The 26,072-nt window shown below is 34.5% G+C and overlaps 1 protein-coding gene and 1 pseudogene across 4 annotated transcripts in view; both read left to right on the top strand.

Moving 5' to 3' along the window:
• Positions 1-26,072, top strand: part of LOC109056731 (E3 ubiquitin-protein ligase TRIM39-like) — an 820,810-nt gene that overhangs the window by 36,134 nt on the left and 758,604 nt on the right. The gene's annotated exons all lie outside the window — the stretch shown is intronic.
• Positions 20,066-26,072, top strand: part of LOC122137610 — a 13,206-nt pseudogene continuing 7,199 nt past the window's right edge.

Raw genomic sequence — 26,072 nt, forward strand, 5'->3', positions numbered from 1 at the left:
ATTTTGTCAGAAGCTTGAGTAAGTTAGCCTACATATTATTTTGTTTGGTTGTGTAATATTTTGTTTTGAGAATCGTGGGAGAACCGTGATCTATATTCTAAAAAACAAATAGGCTACAAAAAAATAGATATTTTTTATGGCCTATACACCTTCAAACTTAAATTTTTAAACAACCTTTTCACTTTCAGACAACTCAAAACTTTTGAAACAAGGCTTTGTCAAGCCAACATTCAAGGTTTTGTTTTGATAAACTTTTGTATCTTTGAATTTCGATTCATTTCAGATCTACTTCCTACATGTTTGCCACCTCAATTCAAATTCCTGAACTTTAATTTGGAAGTTAAACTGGAATTTAAAACCCATAATTCTGGGTTGTTGTGTGCGGTTGCCAGGGTGTTGCTATCCAGATGCTGTTCTAGGTGCTAGCTCGTTTCTATGCTGTTGCTAGGGTGTTACTATATGGTTGTTAGTGTGATCTATGCTGTTTCCTCCTCCTCTCTAATATTCTGCTCTCTGCAGTACGTCTGGAAACCCTCCTTCAGTGTAAAATCATTAGTCTGATGACTATAGTCTGAAAACTGCAGCCAGACGAATGCTGCAGGGAGTTTGGTACTCAGGGTTTCTTCAAAACACTGCCTCTCTGTTAGAGCAATATTAATAGTGATGCTTAACTTAGCAAACACCACTAATGAAGTTGAAGACAATCTGTAAAGTGTCTCTGGCAGCAGTGCAGGTCTGAGCAGCAAATAAAAGCCCCAGGCAGCAGAAGTGATGGCAGCGGGCCACGGGGCAACAGCCTGATCCCGGGTTTTTTACAGCTTGTCCTGATGTAGAGAAATAGTTTGCATTTTTGGAGTTGAGCCTGGACTGTGGAGGGCAGAGACTGTGTGTATGTGTGTGAGAAATGAGCCGTGTCCAGAGATGATGAGATCACCACGCTGGCGCCAGTTTCAGGATACCATCTCAGACTGACCACGATCTTCTCTCTCTCTCACACACACACACACAAACCTGTTTACCTAGTTATGATAGTCATATTATCCAAAGCTGACTGCTTTTATGTTCAATTCTTGACTGTTTATATCAAGTAACAGCTACAGTCTTGTGTTTTTCATTCATAATGCTTCTTTCCTCCTCAGATGGCAGTAGATCATCATAAACACGCTGACAGCCGACTCGTTCATCTCATCTGCTTGATATTCAGTGATCCTGAGACACACTAAAGTCACAGCCAAATCAACACGTCTGATGGCTCAATCACCGTGATACTGTGATACAGTTACGCCAGCTAAAAGATCATTCAGATCTACAAAACAGTGCAGTGCTGTAAACAGATTGGCTTGTTGGCAAGAAGAATGAAGATTGTGAAATCTTGGTTAAACATCTGGGAAGTGAATGAAAGGTTGTAGGTTTGAATCCCATAAGCGCTGCTCGAGGTGTAAAAACACTTAACCCTGCTCAAGGGTCATTGTCTCTGTAGTAAGTGCACCGTAACCCACTTTGTTTAAAGAAAAAACATCAGCTAAATGGTACTGTTGTGTGTGGTAAAGTAGTGCAGTGGTGGTAGAAGCAGGTACATTTTTACTGTTTTACAGGTACAGTGTTATTGTTGTTAACTAAAACTTAAAATATTTTAAATATATTTGGTTAATTGAAATAAAATAAATGTTAATTTAAGAACAGCTAAATATTTAATTAAAACACTTATTTCATTTAGTAGCCAAGGCAACATTTCCTATGTTTGTTGAGTTTGGGTTGAAGTACTTACATCACGAAAACTGGAAATAACTAAACTAAATCTATAATAAAAAAAAATAAATATTAATTTTTAATTAATTAAACTGACAAAGACATGCAACATAATTATCAAAATTTGGAAAATATAAAAATGTAACTAATTCAAAATATTAATAAATACTATAATTCTATATAATATTAATGATAGTAACACTGCACAGCTGCTGAATAACTGAAGTGATTATTTTATTTCTTTTAGTGTTTAAGGCAGCATTTATTTTATTTTATTTTTTTGACTTGATGCACTTACATTATTGAAATTAAAACAACTAACTAATCTAAATTAAAACTGAAATAAAAATAATAATAAACACTAACCAAACAAATAAAAGAAACAAAAAATACAACAACATTACTAAAATTAATTACATTTTAATTAAAATTGAAAATATTTTTAAAACTCTAAATATTAATAAATACTATAATACTGTATTGTTGATACTAAAATAATACTGTGCAGATATTAAATAACAGAAGTGTTGTTAGTGGAAAGTACATTTGTGAAGGGTGGAGACAGTATCAACACCCCGTGGTGCGAACAAACAGATCCGTCCTGTCATAAAATATTTTTGCATGCAGGTATACATCACTCAAAGTCGTTCGTGTGCAAGCAGAATATCTCACATAAAACTTTATGTATGCATAAGCACAAGCTAAAAATACAATCATTTGCGTGGTTATCTATAACCATCTGGTCTTTTCACCATCACTTCAAATGTTTATCAGATTGTGAGAGTGTTTCTCCCGTTCGACAGCACTGATCATGTCAGCACACGATTATGTCAGGAATGTGTGTGTGTGTGTGTGTGTGTGTGTGTGTGTGTGTTTGTGTGTGTTTATAAACAGGAATCACATGATGTATGTGCTGTAGGGGATTTGTTTAAAATCAGAAGAGCTTGATCTCTGTCTAAGGGCGTCTGACACCACTGTGACTGGCACATCTCGTTTTATCTGTTGAGTAATACTTACATGTGTGTGTGTGTGTGTAATGTAAGCCTATATGAACCCACTAACCCTCTGTGTTCGCTTGAAGTTGATGTGAATATTAATGGTAGATGATGTTATTTAAAATGATATTTTAGGAGTGTAGATGGATGGATGAGGTCATTCTAGTACAGTTGCATTAAAATAACCGCATTTGAGAATGTATTAACAGGCCTCGGGGTGAAATGCAGCCGAAGCACTCAGTGACCCTTACACGCACATGCATCCTCTACAGATTTTTGAGAGTCTGTAAAAACTAAAACAGCTCCTCATGTGATTCGGTGTGATAGCCAATATTTAGTTATTACTTACATAAGGAGAGTTTCACTTCACTTTCGAACCTTGTGAACTGGACCAAAGTGGCAGCACATTGTGTACTTGCACTTTTTATGCACTATGCAGTATTTAGACACTTTAAAGCTGTCTGAATGCATTAGATGGCCAAATAAATCCAGTCAAGTGGTATTTAATGGAAAGAAACAAGCACACTTCATGAGAAAAACATGTCACTAAAAGAAGTTTGCTAGATTTAAGACCAATTAAAAAATGAAGGCAAAAACTCAAGTCTATAATACTTGAAAAAGCTCTCCACAAGGATTCCCATTTATCTCAGCTGATAAACTGAGTTTCTAAAAGGATGCAATTTAAATTTAAATTACTGAAATGTAGAAAAATGTTTTGGGATTTAATGTAAAGAAAGAAGCAAAAGCAGACTTCACAAGAAAAACATTTAACTAAAAGGTTGTCAGATTTGACAAAGCAATAGATCTAGTATTGAAACTGAAGACAAAAAGTATTGTGCCACATTGCTGTTGTTGTTTAAAGGAGTTCAAATACTTGAAGAAAGTTCTCTGCTACCATTTCCATTCTTATTAATGGAAGCTGCTGACTGTCTGTAAAGACTGCAATTTAAAATCAATGACAATGTCAATAACTGTTTTTTTTTTGTTTGTTTGTTTGTTTGGTTTTGTTTTTTTTCTGGTGTAGTTGCAGCATCTACCAGTAGGGGTTAACTAATCCATGCTAACCAGCCAAACCAATTAACGTCAGCATGTGTCTTGCATTTACTAGCAGTGTGTGTTTAAAGACCCAAACTGAGTTGTTTTTAACCCAGCAGTTTTAAGAGCTGCTTTCTAACGTCAAGATCCAGAAACAGTGAAATTTCTCATTTCCTTGCTATTGTTGTCAGTTAAATAAAAACCATTGAAACAATCAACCTTTTCCTCCAGTGTTTTATGAATAATAGTCAGGTTTCGAAACACCTATTGATGCATTAACATGGATTTTACTAAACATTTCCGCAGTTTAGTTTCAGATAATGCTATTTTTGGGCAGGTTTTGAGTTCTAATGGACTCTGATCTCAAAAGATCAAGGAAAATTGAAGTCCTCATCATCAAATAAAAAATGGATCCCCAGAAAGCCCATGACACACACACACACACACACACACACACTGGTACGCTCACATCCAGTGGCTACAGATCGGCATGACTGTGCATTCACATGGAGGGAGTGGAGCAATAGAAAAAAAAAAAGAAAGAATGCAATAAAACTCCCACATCAAACAGACAACTAACTGGAATTAAAATTTCCAATGAACCCATGACAGAAACTTCCAGAAATGCTGAATGCAAAGCTTTAGGCAAACATTACAGTGTAAAGAGATCGATGTGTGTGCAATGACTTGATCAGAGAGTTCAGGCTCCATTAGCAGTACTGGGGTCGTTCGTTTCATTTCTATTCGCTGTTCCTGTCTATTTTTGTGTGAATATGGTTCAGGTTCAAGATTAAATTTAGATCCATGTTCAATAAAAACAAAGTTTCTGAGAGTGAACAGGTTCAGTCAGAAGACGTGGTAATGTGTTTTACATGTTTGTATTTTATCCCTCATGAAGGTTTGCGAGTGCAGAACATGCAGTAACAGTAAGAGATATCCGTCAGTGAGTCTGTCAGTTCAGTGCCTGCAGGACAGTTTCCTAATTTCCTGGATGTGTATCCAGGCCAGAATTACCATTAAACCTGAGAGTGAACTCCTATGTGCAGTCGGGAATGGTGGCAATAATTAATACAGTACATTCCAATCCAAAGCAAAAAACAAAACTTTACTATAAAAAAAATACTATACTAGAATCATTAGCACTGCCCTCTATGGATATTCAGTTCTGCTTCTAATACTAAAGTAGGTGTCTTTCTAGTCCAAGTCAAACAGGCCCAGTGCCAAGACTGATGAGATGATATTCTGGTAACACACACCTCTTCTCAACAAGCTGTGTGATTTCATGAATCATGCGTGTCAGTAACACATGCAGAATGAATTATGTGCAGAGGTTTATGACTTAGTGTTAGATGTTGTTCAAAACACTGAGTATGCAAGAGTCATGACTGAATGTTTTCTAGAGAGACAGAGATTCATGATTCTCGTCATGATTCTTACTGTAACTGTATTGTAATGTACAGTACTATATTCGCCCTGTTGTTATTATCACATGACCTACCAGCGTCAGCTGCATCGCGTCACTCTCAGTCAGAAATCCTCTTCTTTTGGCCTCATAGTAAAGTGTCCATCGTATGCACACTTCAGAATCACGTCAGAAGTAGTAGGTCATCCGTGTACTTTTTGCCTGCTCTTTTTTGAGTACTGTGTATTTGGACATACTTCTTTTGTCACATACTGTTTTTAATCTACTATATAGTAAGGAAGTATGCAATTTCGGATGCTGCCTATCTTTATGACAGAGTCATTGAATAATTTCTCCAACTGAATCATTCAAAAACACTGATTCATTCAGGAAGAAAACGAATAACTGAATGAGTCGAGTCATCATTTACAGATTTGTTCAAAAACGTTGAATCAAGTTTTCAAGTTTGCTAGTATAATAACTTTGGTAACAGGCTGAAATGTTTTACCAATAAAACCACTAATTTGTGTAAAAATATAGAAATGGTCTACAAAATGCTTTTTAAACTTTTTTAGTTTACTGTAAAATCATGTGGTTAGGAGCTGTGCAATAATTCAACTAAACACTTACTTTGATAATTCTTACAGATAATTGTATATATATTTTAAAATGATGACTTTATTGTATGATTCTAATTATTTGATGATGTTATGTAAATTTTTGCTTTTTTTTTTTTTTTTTTTTTACATTTTTACTATAGAAAACATTTGGGAGTTGTGCCTCTAATGCTTTAAAATAAGTAACTGAACACTAAAGCGTCCTCTATTTATGGAAAGCACCATGTGTCAGCAGAAGGGAAGCAAAGTGAGGTCATTGTAAGCCTCATTATCTCACTGATTTCTGTGTTACCACCCTTAAACACACACACACACACCGGAAGATGATCACATAAAGTATGAGAACATCCCTCACTCATCATAGAGTACCAAACTCAGTTGTTGGCAGGCCTAACAAACTCTGATTGTTTTCTGGCCTTTTAACCAGAATCGTATTAGTTGGTTTTACAATTTTCATATTTAGTGCTTTTTTTCAACAGGAATCAATACATTAGTTAGACATGCAAGAAAGCATTCAAAACGTCATCTCCCATAAATCTGTGGCGCAGAGACGCGCTCCTGCTCTTTCTGTCAAGGTCAGTGTATTTCATTTGTTTGTGGTTAGAGGCGTTTATGGGTGTAAAGCTCATCTCTGTCACAGCTGAGCATCTGAATGTGTGTGTGTGTGTGTGTGTGTGTGTGTGTGTGTGTGTGTGTGTATGTGTGTGTGTGTGTGTGTGTGTGTGTGTGTGTTGGCATTGTGTGTGTGTATTTAAGCTGTGTGTGTGTGTGTGTGTGTGTGTGTGTGTGTGTGCCAGGCTGGTGCAGGCGCTGGCATTCAGCCCAGCTGGCACATTAATTTAAAGAGTGAAGCTAATTATGGCCACAGTACAGAGCTCCAAACATGAGGCTGAAGGCTTGTGTCAGACGAGCACATCTGCTGAACCTGCAGTCACAGCTCACAGGACCTCAAAACTCTTTATTTTAAATGGCTACAATCACATAATACAGGACAACACCAAGCTTATTTGAGTTCAATGTCAAAATCTCTTTACATTTTTTTTACATTTTATTGTGTAATATTGCTGTTTGTGGATGAAAACATCTGCAAAGCTGCAAAGCACAGTCCATGCCAACCCATAAAGAAAAAAAAATTTTTTTTTTTAAATATATTTCAAAATACACAGAAAGCAGTGTCAAGGTCCAGGAAAGTATTAATTATATGAATTATATATATTTATATTTATATTTATTATATTATATTTATATATTTATATAATAATTATTCCCTTTAATATTTTTAAAAGCTTTTATAAAAAATGTATTTAGCCTTATATATTTTAATCCAAGAATTTGAAAAACATTTGATAAAGAAAACTCTGTCTGTAACATATGAAGATAATGTAACGTGAAGATAAAACACTTTTGAATTAAATTCAGCAAGGACCCCCCCCCCAAAAAAAAAAGCAAAAAAAAAAATAACATTATTAAATCATTAAAAACACATTTTATATCTACTAGTATAATAAACACATTCACAAAAAAAATAAAAATTTTCTTTTTGTTTGCTTGTTTGTTGTTTGTGTTTGTGTGTTTTGTCATGAATTGCATTTTGAAAATAAATTTTATATAGGAAAGTTGAACCTAAATATTTCTTTTGTATTTAAATATTTATTATTTTTAGCTTCACTGTTTACAACATGTATTTATTTAGTATATTCTAGCAGACCCCAAAAATCATATTATAAACTTAATAAGCATAATATTGTTTTCTCTCCTAGCCAGGCAGAGTTTGAATGGAAAGCACTTCTGGTGAAAAAGAATCCAGTAATCTCTGTGTTTTCACTTCAGCAGAGATTTTAATGGTCTCAAAATGTGGTCAGCTTTTTTGGACACCAAAGTCCACAATCAAAAGTCAGAGATCTTAATTTGAACCCAAACATGTCTCTTTAAATGACTTGAACTGCTCCACATTCATTTTATAGCTCTGTACTTTTACTGTTTGACAACTATTGTGACTCATTTGAGTCTGTTTTATTTCTACTGAGGACTTTTAAGATAAATAAAATTGACATCTCACTTAATAAGACATAAGTTTGAACTCCATTAAGTCTTATGAGCTCTGAAAGAGCAACATCTGAGCAACAAATCTTTATGGTTTCTGTTCACCCCACTTTCTGTCTTTGTCTGTGTTTTTGCATGTCCGGATCTATGATGATTAGATTTCCAGTCAATAGCATTTTAATTGACTCTAATAACAAAATCCTTTATCTGTCAGATATTGAAAACATTGAAAATCTTGTTTAAAGCTGCATTGTGCAATTTCTTTGGCAATAGCAGCACCAGATGTAATAGCACAAATAATGACTGTTTTTAAACAGGTTTCCCCAAACACTGTTCTCATCCGTCAGGGGCTGATGGGTAATAAACATTTTCTGCATGCTATTTCATGACGAAATTTTATGTTTATGGCACTTTTGATGGGAGCTGACTGTTTCAGAAATTTGCATGTTGAAGGTATTCTGAAGCATGTTGAAGCAAGATGAAGGTAAACAGTGTTGCAAGGCTTGAGCTTGCGTATGACTCCAACACTAAAAGCCACTTAGACACTTTTGAAATGAAGTGAGTGAAGAACGGATGAGGTGATGGAGGGATGCTGGAAGTCCAGTCACGGTGGTGAGGTCAGCAGCTGTTTATATACTCTTGCGTAACGACTGACCGGATTAAATGAACTCGCTCCTGAACCCTCCTCGTTTAGCACCTCATCACATGTGTGCTCTAAATGCATGGTTGCAAGTTAAAAATTATAATGTATTGATTTAATGAAACCTTTCAAATATTATTTTGATGACTTCTTAATGTTGATCATACATCAACTTTATATTTTGTCATTTAAACTGAATTGATGCACACTGTTACATTAACTAAAAAAAAAAAAAAAAAAGATTTGATGCAAAACATCTTTTTAAAGTGTGGGAGTGAAGTTAAGTGACAAAATCAGGAAAGACATTAAGCATCAGACAAACAAAACCTGCCCATAGAGAAAATGAAAGCAATGTTGACCAGTCTGCTAGATTTATGAGTGACCAGTAAACACGCAGCAGACATGTACAGTATTGCATGCGGTCCATTATTCATGCTTCAGTTGTTTAATCCTGCAGAGATGGATGGATTCATGACCTTTAACTGCACAGCAGAAGAACATGACAAATCTCCCCTGACAATACAGCATGCCAGTGGTCTTAGTGTTAAGAGCGCCAGACCTCCTGTGAGGGATAAATGCGCATCTCTAAGTGTGTGTGTGTGTTTGCGATTTATCGCCCGACACACACCATCCATCAAAATCAGCTGTGAACTATTTAACCTCATTGACTTTAGGAGTGTTGTTCATAACCCTGTGCCATTAACCACAAACACACAGCAGAAATAACCCCAGTCCTGTCTGTCTGTCAGCGCTGGACGCTCAGTGATGCTGGTCATATATATTCCTCCCAGAAATATCCCCCGTCAGGGCCAAAGGCTTCTGGCACCTGGTTTTATTACAACAACTAAAGAAAACAGACAAACATCCACATAAAATCATTTATTAAGAGAGTACTTAGGCTAATCTTATGTTTTGATTGTTGCATAAGGATTTTATTTTATTTTATTTTTATTTTTATTAAACATGTATTTTTATAATATTATAAAATTATAATATTATTATTTATTAATTGAAATTAATTTATTGAAAAGTTTTGTATATTAATCATTTATGCAGCTGCATTACATTAAAGGGTTAAGATCATTAAATAAAATACATACATTCAGTCAAGTGTGTCTAAAGGTTTTAACAGTAGTGTATATATATATATATATATATATATATATATATATATATATATATATATATATAATATATATCTGTGTTGCCCATAATAACTTATGCTTTCACCAATAATAAACTAACTTCAAATGTGCTTGTATCATATCTAAATATCTGCCGAAAATACACTTAAACAAGTGTAGATCATTCATTTGAGTTTATTTGTGAAGTTAACCTTTAAAGACAATCACTCTTTCCCAATTTTTGTCAGTCCTGAAGAAATATCCATTGTGAAATGCTCTCTGTTGATCATCACATGTTATACTCAGCAAATAAAAAATCCTATCCTATAATAATGATTGAATAGTTATTGATAAAAATTGTACTTTTGAGCCTCGGAACCATTACTGGAACCAAATTATGTATTGATACATTTGTTATTGAATTAATGATTAAATAAACATGAATTATGATTCATTTGATTGATAATGGGTTTATAAATCAAAATAAAATCAGTGCTCCACATCTCCAGTTTGATGTTTATTCAGAATTATTAGCCTACCAAGTTTATAAATACATAAATTTGTGAAATAAACACCATTAGCAGCATAATGTTTCCATTTATAGTATAAGAGGCTCATTTATAATTGTATTACATTTCAAAGAAAAATGTTGGCTTGTTTAAAAATGCTTTCGCAATGCTGTACTGGCTACTGCCAATAAATCTGAACTGAAAAAAAGAAGAAAAAAAACCCTAAATAAATGCCTGCTTTTTCCCCCCACCTGACAAGTCCAGGGTCACCTGATCATTCTTTGCTCTGATTGGTGTGAGCTATTTACAAGCGTTCTCCCATTGGAGAGCTGAGCCGTCATCGGGCTGAGGGCGGGGCTTGTAGTAATACGAGCTGGCGTAAACCTCCTTTCTTTCCATTTGAGCTGCCAATCAAATGACTGTTTTCAGTGTTTCGTGTGGAAGCTTGGAAATAGAGTAAACCAGTAGAATGGCAAGAAACAGTTGTTATAAAAATGGGCGGGGACTAACTAGGTGTAAAAAAATATATATTTATCTTGTTTTATTTATTCACTGTTGTATTTTAAGTTTACTTCCTCTTAAGGATTTTCATTATCGTTATTTACGTGTAAACTGTGAATACCGGAGCTGAAGCGGACAGCGCTGTCACGCGATATCTGTTACTTTTCTCATCGCGGATACGGTGCAACCAATCAGAGTCGTGTTGCGATTACTAGGTAGTTTAAAAAAACAATCACTTTACAGTTAAGGCGGAGTTTAATATTAATGTGCATATCACAAATAAATCTTGTAACTTATATAAAAGATTACAATTTAAAGGTTTCCTACATTTGTATTGAAACAAAAACCGTCACAAGATTTGAATGTTGTGTAAAGGCAATAGCAGTTTTTGGGCCACGCAGCGCCCTCTACAGGAATAAACCGCCTTTGCAATATCCAGCTGGAAATACTGCTGTTCATTTACAGTCTGGAAAAGAGAAGGAGGAATGGATGAAAGGAGGAGGAGTGGAGGAGAGGAAAAAACCAAAACACTCAGTGCTGTTCGCCATGTTGTGTTCAGGACACATGAGAGAAAATATGGACGCCTCCGAGGCTTTATTCCAGCATTTAAACACACAGAAATGGAGCTGCTTCCGTCTGATCTGTAACTGATCTGGGATCATCCGCGTTTCAGAGGCGCATCAGGATTTCACGGAGGAGTGCATTTTATCCGAGACACTATAAAACACTGTTTATTTGATTTGTTTTAGTTGCTATTTCGGATCTCAGTACATTTAAACCCTGAGCTGGATTTATATTCGTGAGTTCTGGAATGAAGATCATGATTATGAGTTATTCAAAGCATTTTTAAAAGGACCAGATGATCACATCGGGATGTTTCTGAACTTGACCGAGCCATGAATAGGAATTTTCTCCATGCACTCAAAATGATCGCTGTTTCGATATCGATACTGATCGATAATAATGCATAAGTTTCAGGACACGCCGCTGTCACTTTATAACGCAGTATGATTGTATTAATGTTTGATATTTCATCTATGCAAGCAGAAACACACGCACTGACCTCCACACTGAGGATTTGTCAAATCTCTCAAACACTAAACCTCTCTTACAGACTTACACACTGATCCAGACCTGTTTGCTCACAAATAAATGCTTTTGGCAATATTAAAACATTAATTTTAGAGGGAGCGGATTATCAGATCGGGAGTTGCTGGGATTTATCGCAGTAACGTTACAAGAATCTGCGCTGAAAATGAGGACAGACAACAAACTGGCCTTGGCCATATTCCTCGTATCGTGCTCATCAGGTGGGTCCATGTTTCTGCATTAAATCCAGTCTGAGTTTCTGTCATAAACCGCAGCATTGTGAGTATCTCAGGTAGTGTCGGATTCATCTTAAGCTTTTGTTTGTTTGTTACAGCCGTGTGTTGACGTGCGTTACATTGTAACTGATGTGGCAACACTTCATTTAAAGGTGTTACACGTGCTTACTATTATAATAACAGCAATAAACTATGCATATTTGCATGCAAGTAACCCGAACACGTGCATGTAGTTAATTAATATTACTCGGTACTTAAATGTATAGCTACACTGTAACAAGGACACCTTAAAATAAAGTGTAACCACTGATGTTTGTCTGGTGTTACACTCTGCTCATAATAACTGAGGTCTAGTATGATTGTGCGGAGCAGAGACAAAGGCCTCAGTGTATTCTATAGACAGTTCCCATACCTGAACACGATTTCTACAGTTTTTCTGGTTACTCAATATTCAGTATATATTCAGTAGGAATTTTTATTTTGAGCTACTGAATCAGATTCATTCTGATAGGTTACACGTCACATGTCAATATCAGAAAGGATCTATATATACATTTACTGTTCAAAAGTTGTTTTGTTGCTTTTGATTTTAAAAGCCTTTTTTCATACTCATTGACTTCTGCATTTATTTGACCCAAAGACAGTAAAAACAGCAAAATTGTGAAATATTACTACAATTTAAAATAATTGTTTTCTATGTGAGTATAATATGAGTATATAATCATTTCTTCAGTGTCTTCAGTGTCACGTGATTCTTCAGAAATCATTCTAATATGCCGATTTGCTGCTCAGGAAACATTTCTGATTACTATCAATGTTGAAAACAGTTGTACTGCCCAATATTTCTGTGCAAACCTTGATACGTTTTATTTTTCAGGATTCACAGATGAATAGAAAGCTTGAAAGAACAGCGTTTATTTGAATTAGAAATCTTTTATAACATTGTAAAAGACTTTATTTTAATTAAAAAATCACTGACCTCCACCCCAAGCGTTTAAACTGGGGTGTATGCCTTGTGCACGCTCATGTAAACATGCTGGAATAATTTAAATTCTAGAGCATGAAGAATCTGCATGGCATTGACATTTGACATCTGATGAATGAACAGTTCTCCTTGGGCTGATTTGTAAAATTAAAGGTGCAGTGTTTTCATACATTACTTCTTTAATCATGTAATAATAATTAATTATTTAAGGTGTCAGACATTTCTAATGATCTACTCAAATCCACATTTGTCCTGTGAGCGATGTTTTCACTCTTCTGTAAAGATTCTTTCATAAATTTGCTTAAAAGTACAGTAAACACGTCCTGTTATTAGATCTTTCTTTTTTCCTCCAAATAATGCATCATGATTTTGTTGCTGAACTGTTGGAATCTTGATTGTAACTGGCTTTTTTAACACAGAGGGAGGAGCTTTTCTTGTGATCAGCTCATCCACTCACATCTAAAACACCTCAGACCAAACCCTGGAGAGCTGTAGTGTTTGCTGTTGTGTATGTAGAGACAGATCGATGGATAAAGAGTCTAGATCATGAGAAGAACACAGTTTGGTGGGGTCACCGATGAGGGCAGTAACGTTCTCTCGTTTGGTCAGATGCTTGTTTAGATTAGCCACTATACTGATCTTTTTAAAGTTGTCCGAACGCTTCACTGCTCAAGGTTACAGAGTCTGACGCCAGAATATCACTAATGCCATTAAAGACCAGTCTGTCTGACGCGCTGCATTGAAGAGTTTCACCCGTGTGTGTTTACTATGGCGAAATATACAATCAGTTGTCAGTGGTCAGAGATATTACTGGTATGTATTTCTAAATGGTCTATCATTATAAAGCAGTCTGACATGATAAACAAAAAGGAAAAGAGATATTGCTGGTATGTATTTCTAAATGGTCTATCATTAGTAAAAAGGACATCACAGCATTTTTCTCAGTTTGTTTAAAGCAGTCTGACATGGGAAACCTGTCTGAAAACAGTAAATTTGGTAACTCTCGTGACGTGCAGAAGTTATCAGAAGCATCAGAAGTGACAGGTGAAGGTGTTTACTCTCTCTCTCTCTCTCTCTCTCTCTCTCTCTCTCTCTCTCTCTCTCTCTCTCTCTCTCTCTCTCTCCTCGCTCTACCAGTCCTGAAATAGGCCAAAGGTCTGCAGCAGCCCTCATCCTCTTTAACATAAGCCTGTAGGGCTCACACAGACTTATGCCAAGGTTACAGCCGCGAGCAAATCCCTGCAGCAGCAAACCTCACGCACCGGCTCTAAGAGCAGGTCACCGCTGATCAAAGACATTCTCCAGCATCCCAAGATGATGCAGGAATCCCACATGTCCTGCTCTTTTACTTTAGCCAAAAAAAAAAAAATAGAAAAGGAAACAATTAAGAGATATACAATTTTTTAGCCTAATCTTAAAATTTTAAAACATTTAAGTTATATATTTTATTTAATTCTCATTATTGTAATACTGCACTGTAAAATGTTATATTTATTACAATCAGCTTAAATTAGACAATGTAAATATTTAATACTAATAAAAACTTAAAGGGTTAGTTCACCCAAAAAGGAAAATTCTGTCATTAATTACTCATCCTCATGTCGTTCATGTTCGGAAAACAAATTAAGATAATATTGTTGAAGAACGTAATCAATGTAATCAGCATTGTTTATGTTCAGGAGAAAGCACGCGCATACATCGTGGTACTCTACAAAATAGCAGAAGACTAACACGGGAGAAGGATTGTTGATTAAATGATGTCATTTTTGTTTTCTTTGTGCAAAAAAAGTATTCTCGTAGCTTCGCAAAAAAAGTAGAGCAACTGGTGACACATGGACTGTTTTACTGATGTCCTTACTACGTTTCTGTCTGGGAACATTACAGTTGTGTTGCTGTCTATGGAGGGTCAGAGCGCAGTCAGATTTCATCAAAAATATCTTAATTTTTGTTCCGAAGATGAATGAAGGTCTTACAGGTTTGGAATGAGTAATTAATGACAGAATTTTCTTTTTGTGGTGAACTATCCATTTAATATTTGTGACCCTGGAGCACAAAACCAGTCTCCAGTGTAAATTTTTTGAAATTGAGATTTATACATCATCTGAAAGCTTGATAAATAATCTCTCCATTGATGTATGGTTTGTTAGGAGGACAATATTTGTCTGAGATACAACTATTTGAAAATCTGGAATCTAAGGGTGCAAAAAAAAAAAAAAAATATTGAGAAAATCATCTTTAAAGTTGTTTGAATGAATTCTTAGCAATGCATATTACGAATCAGAAATTAAGTTTTGATATATTTATGGTAGGAAATTTACAAAATATCTTCATGGAACATGATCTTTACTTAATATCCTAATGATTTTTGGTATAAAAGAAAAATCGATAATTTTGACCCATACAATGTTTTTTTTTTGTTTTGTTTTTTTGCTATTGCTATTGCTACAAATATACCCCAGCAACTTAAGACTGGTTTTGTGCTCCAGGGTCACATTTATCTTAATAATAATTTATCATCAAATAATAATATATTGCTTTAACAATTAAGCCTATATTCTGAATCGCATTGTGACATTATTTCATTAATGAAAATTCAACACATTCTCCTAGAAATTTTTGTTTTATTTGTTTTAGCTCTTTACTGTGATTCTCATTAACGTAATACTTAAAAAATGCTATTATTATTACAATCAGCATTGAAATGAAATTGCATGAAATGCAATTAAAATGATCCTTTTATTCACATTGCATTGAGGATTATAAAACAGATAGTTCCGGTCCTTGATTCTGATTGGTTGAGCTGTGTTCGAAGCTGTTGTAAATTACTCTACAAACATACACCTTTGTTTACATTTGTGTGTTGCTCAGAAACCACTTTGTTTCTGTTTCTGAGGAACTACTTTGTTTGGTGGAAGAATACTGTTTTTATCAATATCATTACACTTTATTTGCTCTGTTTTATTCTGTGAATCCTTAGCTACTACGTATATGGAATAACCGTTTTATAAAAGCAATAAACCCCATGAAGCCGTGGTTTCCAGTGAATTTATAACAGCTAAGAGGATGAGGAGGAACAACACAGTATCTTTCATCCTGGGTCTGTGGTTTAGTGCTAGTTGTTTCTGTGAGTGTAGAGGCTCATCTGCAGCTCCAGATGGGCAGCCGTCTCTCCGCCGATCTCCCAGCGTGTGGTGGCATTGGTGGTTGTGTTTGAGACAGATGTGCCTCTCCGTCCAGCCGCTCTGGCTCCAAACTCTGGGAACGCTCCTCTGGCAGACGGAGAAAGTACAGACTCTGAAAGCATTTCATTTGATGAATCTGCAGAGAAAGTGAAGAAGACAGACCGACCGAGAGAGAGCGAGAGAGAGATTCAGAAATTCACGTGTGTGTGTGTGTTTGTGTTTTTAGAGAGAAACTGAGCAAAGAGTAAAATATAATGCTGGTTTGTGAATGTAAATATGTGGGCAGTAAACCAGAAGTCTTAAAAGTGTCACATTCTAAGTTCACTTCTAACATCAGTCAAGGCTTCTTGCACTGAAAAGAGTCGTAAATTCATTTTTCATGGTCTTTTTCCATCCTGACCCTTACAATAGAGCTGTTCAGCCATGACGTCAATTTGTCAGCAAACCCAGAAGACTAATTCAGCACGGCTTCCCTCAGGAATGTCCTCTGGGTCTTCAGAATTGCAGATTTCTTTTTTCAAAGAAGAAATTAAAGTCTATGATAAACATCACTTTTTGTTCTACAACATAAGCTGCACACATTAATACCTCATTTGTGAGATATGAAACCATCGTGTGCTTTAAAAATGAAAGTTTCTACACAAGCACAACAACAGTTGTCTGATTTGTGAAGTATATAAACTCACATCTTAGCAGTTGTAGTCCTAGTTAGCAGCTCTCATTTTTTAAAGCAGACAGTCATTATAAATTTCATATTTACAGTATAATAACTTGTAATTTAAAATATGAGTTTTTTCAAGTAATCACAGATCTTATTTTACTCATAAATCAAGAAACCTTAACAGTGTTATTTTTGTTATTTTAGTGTCATTAATTGTTTTTATTAATATTTTGAATCAGGTTTTTTAATATTTTCCATTTTTATTTTTCAGTATTGTTGTTCGCCATTTTTATGTTTATATAAAAATATAAATAAATATAAAAATATATATCTTTGTGTGTGTGTGTGTGTGTGTGTGTGTGTGTCTATATAGTTTTTAATGATGTTTATTCCAATATAAGTTAAATTAAGTTAAAATGAGAGATCTTGTACTAGCAAGTAGCTGAAATAAAAAGTTTTGCATATTCTATTTATTCCAGTAAATGTTTGTTTTTTAATGAACTAATTCAAGTAATTTATTTATATATATATATATATAATTATATATATATATATATATATTTATATATATATATATATATATGCTTGTATTTTTTTTATGAATACAAGTAAAGTTCAGAGTTTATATGCACTGTGTGTCTTGGAAAGTTTGCTGTTTTGTGAGCTAATCTAGTTTATGCTTTTATCTTGGCGTTGTGAGCTATTACTGGCTTGTATGACAAATTTCTTGGAAGTTCCTCATTTGTAAGTCGCTGTGGATAAAAGCATCTGCTAAATGTTAGGCTAGCGTTCGCCAAATGGGGTTGGTGTTTGTGAGATTGTGAAAGAAATGCTAATGCTGACTTATACATTTACATTTAAACATTTAAACAAATATTCATTAGGAGACACGACATGCCAAGGAGTCTTAGCTGATTAGCTAGATATTTGAGCATTTGCTTATTAGATTAAATGTTTCCAATGTTATGTAGATATTCGACGTGTGTTTCAGTTTGGCCTTTTTTTTTTTACTACGAACAAGCAAAACAAAGCTCTTAAAGTATGATTATGACCAAATGATCATCTCTAATCAGAGTCGTTTCTGACCATGGAACTAGAAATGGCCCTGTTCTTACAAAAGTCAAATAAAATAAATTTAAGGTTGCTACACCCCTTATAGAAAAAGTATTTATAAAAAAGTAAAAAGCCCAGTTAAAATGTGAACCTGTGGTCTTGTGCTGATATTTAAACCAACAGGACTTTTTCTTCGATTACATTCCCTTACGAAAAAGAAGTTTATTCAAGTGTGCTATTAGTATACTTCTTTTAAACTAAAAATAGGAAAGTATGCTTTTAGTTTACTTTTGATGTACCTTCTCAGAAATATACTTAAAATGACATTTAAGTATACTTGACAAATAAATACAAAAAAAATAAACAAAACTGAACTATACTTAAGTATACTTAATAAAATAAACTTGAAGTATACTACTTTTTGGTAAGGGATTGCTTAACTGAATTTGGAAAACGTATCAATATTTGAAATTTTAGCTGGTATTTGAGTTATTTAGATTGAAGGAGTTCAGCTGATGCATTTCTCTCAGCACAACACTCTTATAATACAGTTGTGCCTGACTTCAGTTTGTTTGATTGTGGAGGCGCCTCGTTAGATCTGCTCTCTGTAGATGATGAAGTGTTGCTCTCCGCTGTTTTGCACTCATTTGTATCCTCAGTTATTCCGGGGTTGTGAATCTGTGTGGGTTTTAGTGCTGATTGTACAGTATGCTCAGCGTCTGAGGCAGTGCATTGATTTTGTGTATTGGGTTTGGCTCCCTGCGAGGTTTCTGCAGTAGTTCTTCTAAATTTGAGTGGCTCCTCCTGCACCGGCCGGTGATTTACACGTCTGTCCCAGCAGGCCTAGTGTCCGGCTTCATCACTGAGAGTACGAGCGCTTCATTGTGCTCCTCCCTCCTTACTCCAAGCGCACAGGGGCTGACACTAATGTAGACAAATGACATTCAAAGTACAAATGTAGTGTACTAATACTAATAATATCCACTTTTAGAATGCAAGCCAAAAAAAAAAACATTTATAATCATTAATTATTATTTATTTATTTAATAATTTGTCTCTTTAAATACATTTTTGTATATTTTTAACATTTATTTGTTTTTGTATTTTAATTTTAATTTAATTTGTAAACATATTAGCATTTTTATATAAAAAATAAATGTTATGAAGAAATTTTGTATCTTTTTAAAAATTATATTTTATATTATTTGTATTATCTATACTTATAAAATTAATTATATATAATTATATTTTTATATTTTAATTTCACATTTGTTTTTTAATATATTATTTTTAGTTATTCAATATGGGCAATATTTCCATTACAAAATTCACAATTTTATTTTAATTTTTAATTAAAATGCATGTAATGCATGTAAATATAGCATATCGCACCAAGTCTAGGTGTGTTTTCACCTGCGTCTGTAGTTTCTGTTGTGTTTCTGCTGATGACGGTGTTTGATTGATTGCTGTTGGCAGTTTATGGCCGAAGAACTGCATTGTGGGTAAATTTGAGCACATTAGGTGGTAAAAAAGGTCTTGCCAGAGTATATGGCACGTGTGTGTGTGTGTGTGTGTGTGTGTGTGTGTGTGTGTGTGCTGCCAACAACACACATATATTGACTTCCCTTTATTTAAAAAAAAAAAGAAATGACATGCATGTCAATAGAAGTTCAGATATTAAATACAGAAAGTGATCAAACAGGAACTGTATTTCAAGAAAAACAGATCATGTTAAATGGGTCTTGATTTGGGATCATTAATGAATGATTCACTGATTAATCATAGATCAGTTTACGGCACAGACTGGATTCTGATGTGGTCTTGAGGCTTCTGAGAGTTTAAAAGTTTGTTTGTGTAGTTTTGATCTGATGAAACTGATCTGAATCTGCAGAGAGAAAGAGAAGAGAATACAAATGAAGCAAAGTTTTTAAAGCAAACTGTCAGAAAGATCATTGCTTATTTCTTTAAAGCATTGTCTATTTTTGACATTAATTCAAATTCATATTCATCTAAAGTTTATCTAATTAAGGCGAGAGTTTCTGGATATTTTATTGCAGCAGGTCTGTCTTAGTGTAATAATCTTTGCACTTTATTGATTTATTGTAGAATACACAAAGCGTGTAATTACTGCTGTGTTAGTTGGTGGATGGGCATCATTGCCCTCTGCTGGTAATAGTGTGTGTGTGTGTGTGTGTGTGTGTGTGTGTGTGTGTGTGTGTGTGTGTGTGTGTGTGTGTGTGTGTGTGTGTGTGAGATTATTATTTTTAAGATACTCCCAGTTTAATATGCAGAGACAGCTATAAAACTCTGTTCTTGTGTGGTAATTTAGATGATTTAATGTTCATGTTCAGATTTCAGAAAGAAAACATTAAAGGGATTGATAAAAGCTTTGCGTTGACTTCAGTGGAATATGTCAGACCGATGATTTAATCTTAATTGAGGTGATTAAGAGAAGATATACGACTCTTAATGAGAAGGCAGACACATGTTGAGACATCAGAAGGTTCCTCGGGCACAAACACACCGTTCAGAAACTCACACGTGACTCCAGAAGAATCAAAGTGACATTTAGGAAAGAAATGATGCAGCGCAGAAATATTTCCATCGGCTGGAAACTGAAGAAGCTCGATAACATCGTGAGAGAGATCAGTGCCTGTCGGCCTTTTAATCCTGTGATTTATGAAAGTAAGTCGACTATTACTCTGAAAGCTCATAATTATTTGATAATCACACGTCTCTGCCCTGCAGCTCGATGAAGGCTTTTCATGTTTGTGTCTCAGCGATGCTTGTGTGGAATTCGGTGAATGTTCAGTCAGTGGGCTGAAGTGAATAGAAATCTGTTCAGTGTGTTGAATTATTGAGAGGTCAAAGACGTCTGTCAGCAGAAATGTCTGATTGCTCCACGTCTCGCCTTTCTAGCATTCCTTCTCTTCAATGCGCTGTTGTGGATGAAATACAAGCCCTTCCCTGACACACACACACACACACACACACACACACGCACACACAAACTCTCTCAAAAGTTTGGAGTCAGTAAGATTAATATACAACTTAACACTTTTATTCATCAAGGATGCATTCAATTGATTAGACATTTATAAACGCTAAAAGATTTCTATTTCAGATAAATGCGTGAATCCTGAAAAATAAAATGTATCACAGTTTACAACTGTTTTCAACATTGCTAATAATCAGAAATATTTCTTGAGCAGCAAATCATCATATTAGAATGATTTCTGAAGATCATGTGACACTGAAGACTGGAGTAATGATGCTGAAAATACAGCTGTGCATCACAGAAATTGCATTTTTTTTATTGTAATAATATTTCACAATATTACTAATTTTACTGTAATTTTGATCAAATAAATGAAGCCTTGGTGAGCAGACTCTTGAACAGTAGTGTTTAAGATTTTCTCTTAAAGCAATAATTCACCCACATTTTAGAATTTCTTATCAGCGAGTAACATCATAAAATTCAGTCTGTTCCTCACAAACTTATAATGTCATTGCAGAAGATCTTCAAAATACAAAATATAAGACATGCATGATTATGCTGCCTTTTAAGAAACCTCAGTTTAGTTAGCATTGCATTCAATCCCAGAATGCACTGTAACAAACACACACACACAAAAAAATACTAATTTTAAAAATTTGCCCCACTGTCTGTGTCTTGTGTGTTTTTATGCTTATTAGAGTATTGTGTGTTAGTTGTTTAGCAACATCCAGCTACTGAAATCAAATTACTGAACATACTACTGAATAGAAACTCTATTCAAAATGTTCAGCTCTACACTGAAAGAGCATGATTCATAAGACAGTATTTGAATTTTTTTACAAGCTCTAAATATGCTAAAATTAATCATAATCTTCACTTTTTAATGTGTTATTTTTTATACCTAAAGGTTCACTAATAATGTTACACTGTAAAAAAAAAAAGTAATTTTCCCTCAGAAATCACTAGAAAAGTTACAAATAATTACACAGAAAATAAAGAAATAATAAATATAAAAATATTACAAGTAACACTGAATTTAATGTGAGACTTTGAAATAGTGTTTTTCTTTAAAATGTACTCCAGTAATCTGTTTCATGTACAGCTATGAAATATCTTTTTTTTACAGTGTACTGTACATTTAAGATTTGATATGCGATGAGCCTCTGTTTTGTTGATTAAACAGACAAAAAGACAATGTCTGAAGCCTCTTTCTGTGTGCTTCAGGTGCGATTCTGGGGCGCTCGGAGACGCAGGAGTGTGTGTTTTATAATGCGAGCTGGGAGAAGGAAGGGACGAACCAGAGCGGAGTCGAGTCATGCTACAGAGAGAAAGACAAGCGACAGCACTGTTTCTCCACCTGGAAGAACCGCTCAGGAGCCATCGAGATGGTCAAGCAGGGCTGCTGGCTGGACGATGTTAACTGCTACGACAGGTACGAGCGCTAATGCAAGCTTGGTGACTCTCTTGTGTTGTGAACCCATGATGACACACGTTATCTGTGTGTGTGTGTGCAGCAGCGAGTGTGTGGAGCGTAAGGAGAATCCCGACGTCTTCTTCTGCTGCTGCGAGGGAAACATGTGCAACAAGAAGTTTCACTACAGTCCAGAGATGATTCAGAGTGAGGAACACAACACACACTCAGATGTTCAGTGTGAGGCTGCTGGGACTGAGCTGAAATAACATAAGCACGCTTCTCTGGACAAAAAAGCGGCTGCTTGATGTAGAATCTATAATATACACTTTCTCTTATATATTCATGTAGATTTGAACCTAAAATCATTTGATTTCTAATATAAATAATCACTGCTTGTCATTTTAAGATGCACAAAAATTTTGAATGCAAAGTTGCACGTTTCTTTTAATTTCTCTGAAATCAAACCAATCAAAAAATACAGAAAAAAACAATAAAATTGTGAAATATTATTACAGTTTAAGATAACTGTTTTCTATGTGAATATCTGTTAAAATGTGATTTATTTCTGTGATGCAAAGCTGAACTTTCAGCATCATTACTGCAGTCTTCTGTGTCACATGATCTTCAGAAATCATTCTAATATGATGATTTGCTGCTCAAGAAACATTTCTGAGATAAACAAATTTATTTTTCAGGATGTGCTGTGCAATATTTTTTTTTGTGAAAACCACATTTTATTTATATGCATTTTAAATACTTTTATTTCAGGATTCACAGATAAATCGAAAGTTCAAAAGAACAGCATTTATTTTATATAGAAACATTTTGATTAATATCTTTTGATTAATTTAATGAATGTATTCAATTCTTTCAAAAAAAAGAAAAGAAAACATTTTATTGACCCTATTTTTGAGTAAATTTTTAATTTTTTGCGCGCGCTCTCTCTCTCTCTTCTCTCTCTCTCACACACACACACACACACACACACACACACACACACACACACACTGCAAACTTCAATTCAATTCAATATGTGCTTTATTGGCATGACAATTGTTACAATGTATTGCCAAAGCAAAGTGTTTACATTAAATTTAGAACAGATGCAAGAAAAACATGCATGTATATACATTTAAAAAGTAGAACAAATAACATTTTAGAATTCTATGAGCAATATAACTCCTCCCTCTTTTTATGAAAGGCAGCAATGTATCTTGCTGGTGTGGTGTGTGTGTGTATGTGTGTATAACTCCTCCCTTTTTTTTGTGAAAGGCATCAATGTATCTTGCTGCTAGTAAGATACAATCTTGTTTAACATTTTGAACATCTCTCTCTCTCTCTCTCTCACTCACTCTCTCTCTCTCTCTCCAGCCACATCTAACCCCGTTCCCCCGAAGCCGGACTTGTTTGCCACGTTGCTGTACTCTCTGATTCCCGTCATGGCTGTCGCCGTCATTCTCATCATCTCGTTCTGGATGTACCGTCGTCTGAAACAACAGTAACCTAATCTGCTCGTGCCGTCACAGGTACTGTACCTCATCTCAATACACTGAATATCTGAACATGTGTTTTGGAGAGCAGCAAATTTACGGAATCTCTAACATACCAACCATTTAAAAATAACTACAATCAGTTTTCATACAATAAATACTTAAATGTACGGAAGTTCTAAGCGGCCATCCATTATAATTTTTTTCCTTTTTGTTTTCTCGTTATAACGACTTAATTTTTCTCGTTATCTCGACATAACGAAGTTCGTTTTCTCGTTATAACGACTTAATTTTCTCGTTATCTCGACATAACGAAGTTCGTTTTCTCGTTATAACGACTTAATTTTTCTCGTTATCTCGACATAACGAAAGTTTGTTTTTCTCGTTATAACGACATGAAAGTTTTACTGTTGCTATAGTAACGAACTCAACTTTGACAGGCATCTGATGGACAGCCATGCAGGCGCTCTTACTGTAGCCTATATTTCAGCAAATTTTGCTTCGCCTAGGTAATAATAACGTCTACAATACTGTATAAAATAAAGGCTGATCAATCACTGTTGATTTTTTTCCAGAGACAGTACAACGAAAGTTTTGTTTTTTGTAATTAACATGTTTAAATGGCAACACCTCGCCATTAGAGCTGCTTGGATTAAACTCACTTTTAATTTTCCCTTTATATGAAATAAAATTATATATAATTTGTAATTTTGTAGTAGTCATTATGTGGCAGATATCATGTGTGTTACAAGCTTCTGTTTAAAAAGAGCGTTCGTGTAGTGTATGTGTGTGTGTGTAGAAAAAAAACATTACAACATTACAGAACAAAACTGAATTAAATTAGCCTATGGATTTTACATATACATCACATTTCTCATCAATATGGTTAACAATAAAGATAGTAATAAGGAAAAGAAGCACATCAGCCTACATCGTTAAATCCCGTCCTACTGTAGATAAACAGAACATCTCCGCTTATTAACTACCTAATCATTAAATTAAAATTAAATTTAAATTAATCATGAGCCTAAAAGAAGCACAAATAAATATATATTGGTGCAAACAGAATACAGTGATGTCAACCTTGGTTTTGATAAGCAGTTATTGATGAAACAGAATGCGTTGGTGAAACTCATGCATCTAGCAGGAACTTAATACACAAAATATTCATATTGATTCAAGCATTTAACATTTATGAATTAATTAAATGTCAGTAATAAACAAGACTGCAAAAATTATAGCGATCACGAGGAAGGTCCGCATACAGTAAAGTGGATAGTATACAACACCCCATCAGTTATATTCAGGTCTATAGTGCCGACCTGCTGGCGCAGTTTTGTAAATTCTTAGAGAAAATTAAGTCGTTATAACGAGAAAACGAACTTCGTTATGTCGAGAATAACGAGAAAATTAAGTCGTTATAACGAGGGGGAAAAAAACGAACTTCGTTATGTTCGAGGAGATAACGAGAAAAAATTAAAGTCGTTATAACGAGGAAAACGACGACCTTCGTTATGTCGAGATAACGAGGGAAAATTTAAGTCGTTATAACGAGAAAAACGAACTTCGTTATGTCGAGATAACGAGAAAATTAAGTCGTTATAACGAGAAAACGAACTTCGTTATGTCGAGATAACGAGAAAATTAAGGTCGTTATAACGAGGGCAAACAAAAGAAAAAAAATTATAATGCATGGCGCTTAGAACTTCCGTACAAATGTTTTGAGTCACTGTATGTTTTTATCTTGTTTTCCAGTGCAGTTTAAGACCCAGTATCTGCCAGTGGGCTCAGAAAAAAACAAAACCTACTTCAAAACCGAGTTTATTTTTCTGACCACATTAGCAGATATGAAAAATTTATATTTCATTTCATTAAGTCAGTGTTAAGTATCATTGAAATTGTATTACTTTTTTATATATATATATTTTGAATTTAATTTAATTTTATATTTCATTTCATTTTATTTTTTCTAAAAAGTTTTAGTAATTTTGTTGCGAGTTTTGTAATTTTTTTACGATCTGAAATAAAATAAATGTAGGTTTTTTAATATATATTTTATTTTATGTAATTAATGTTTATTTTATTTCAAGTAATAAAAATGGTTTTAGATTTAACCTTGTCTCAAGTAATCTTGTTCTGAGAAAGTTTAGGTACTGGAAAACAAGACAAAATCACTAAATAAGGAGATATATTTTTCACAGTGTCTCAGTAGCTTGTTTCTGCCCAGATTTTCTTATTCCAGAGGTATTGATCGAGCAACATTCAAATCTCAGTTGTTGTTGTTTTGTCTCATTAGAGACATTTATACACCAGAAAGAATGAATCTGTTTATCTGAAGGATTCATACTT

The sequence above is a fragment of the Cyprinus carpio genome, chromosome B6 (assembly GCF_018340385.1).
Source record: "Cyprinus carpio isolate SPL01 chromosome B6, ASM1834038v1, whole genome shotgun sequence".
NCBI classification, from domain to species: Eukaryota; Metazoa; Chordata; class Actinopteri; order Cypriniformes; family Cyprinidae; genus Cyprinus; species Cyprinus carpio.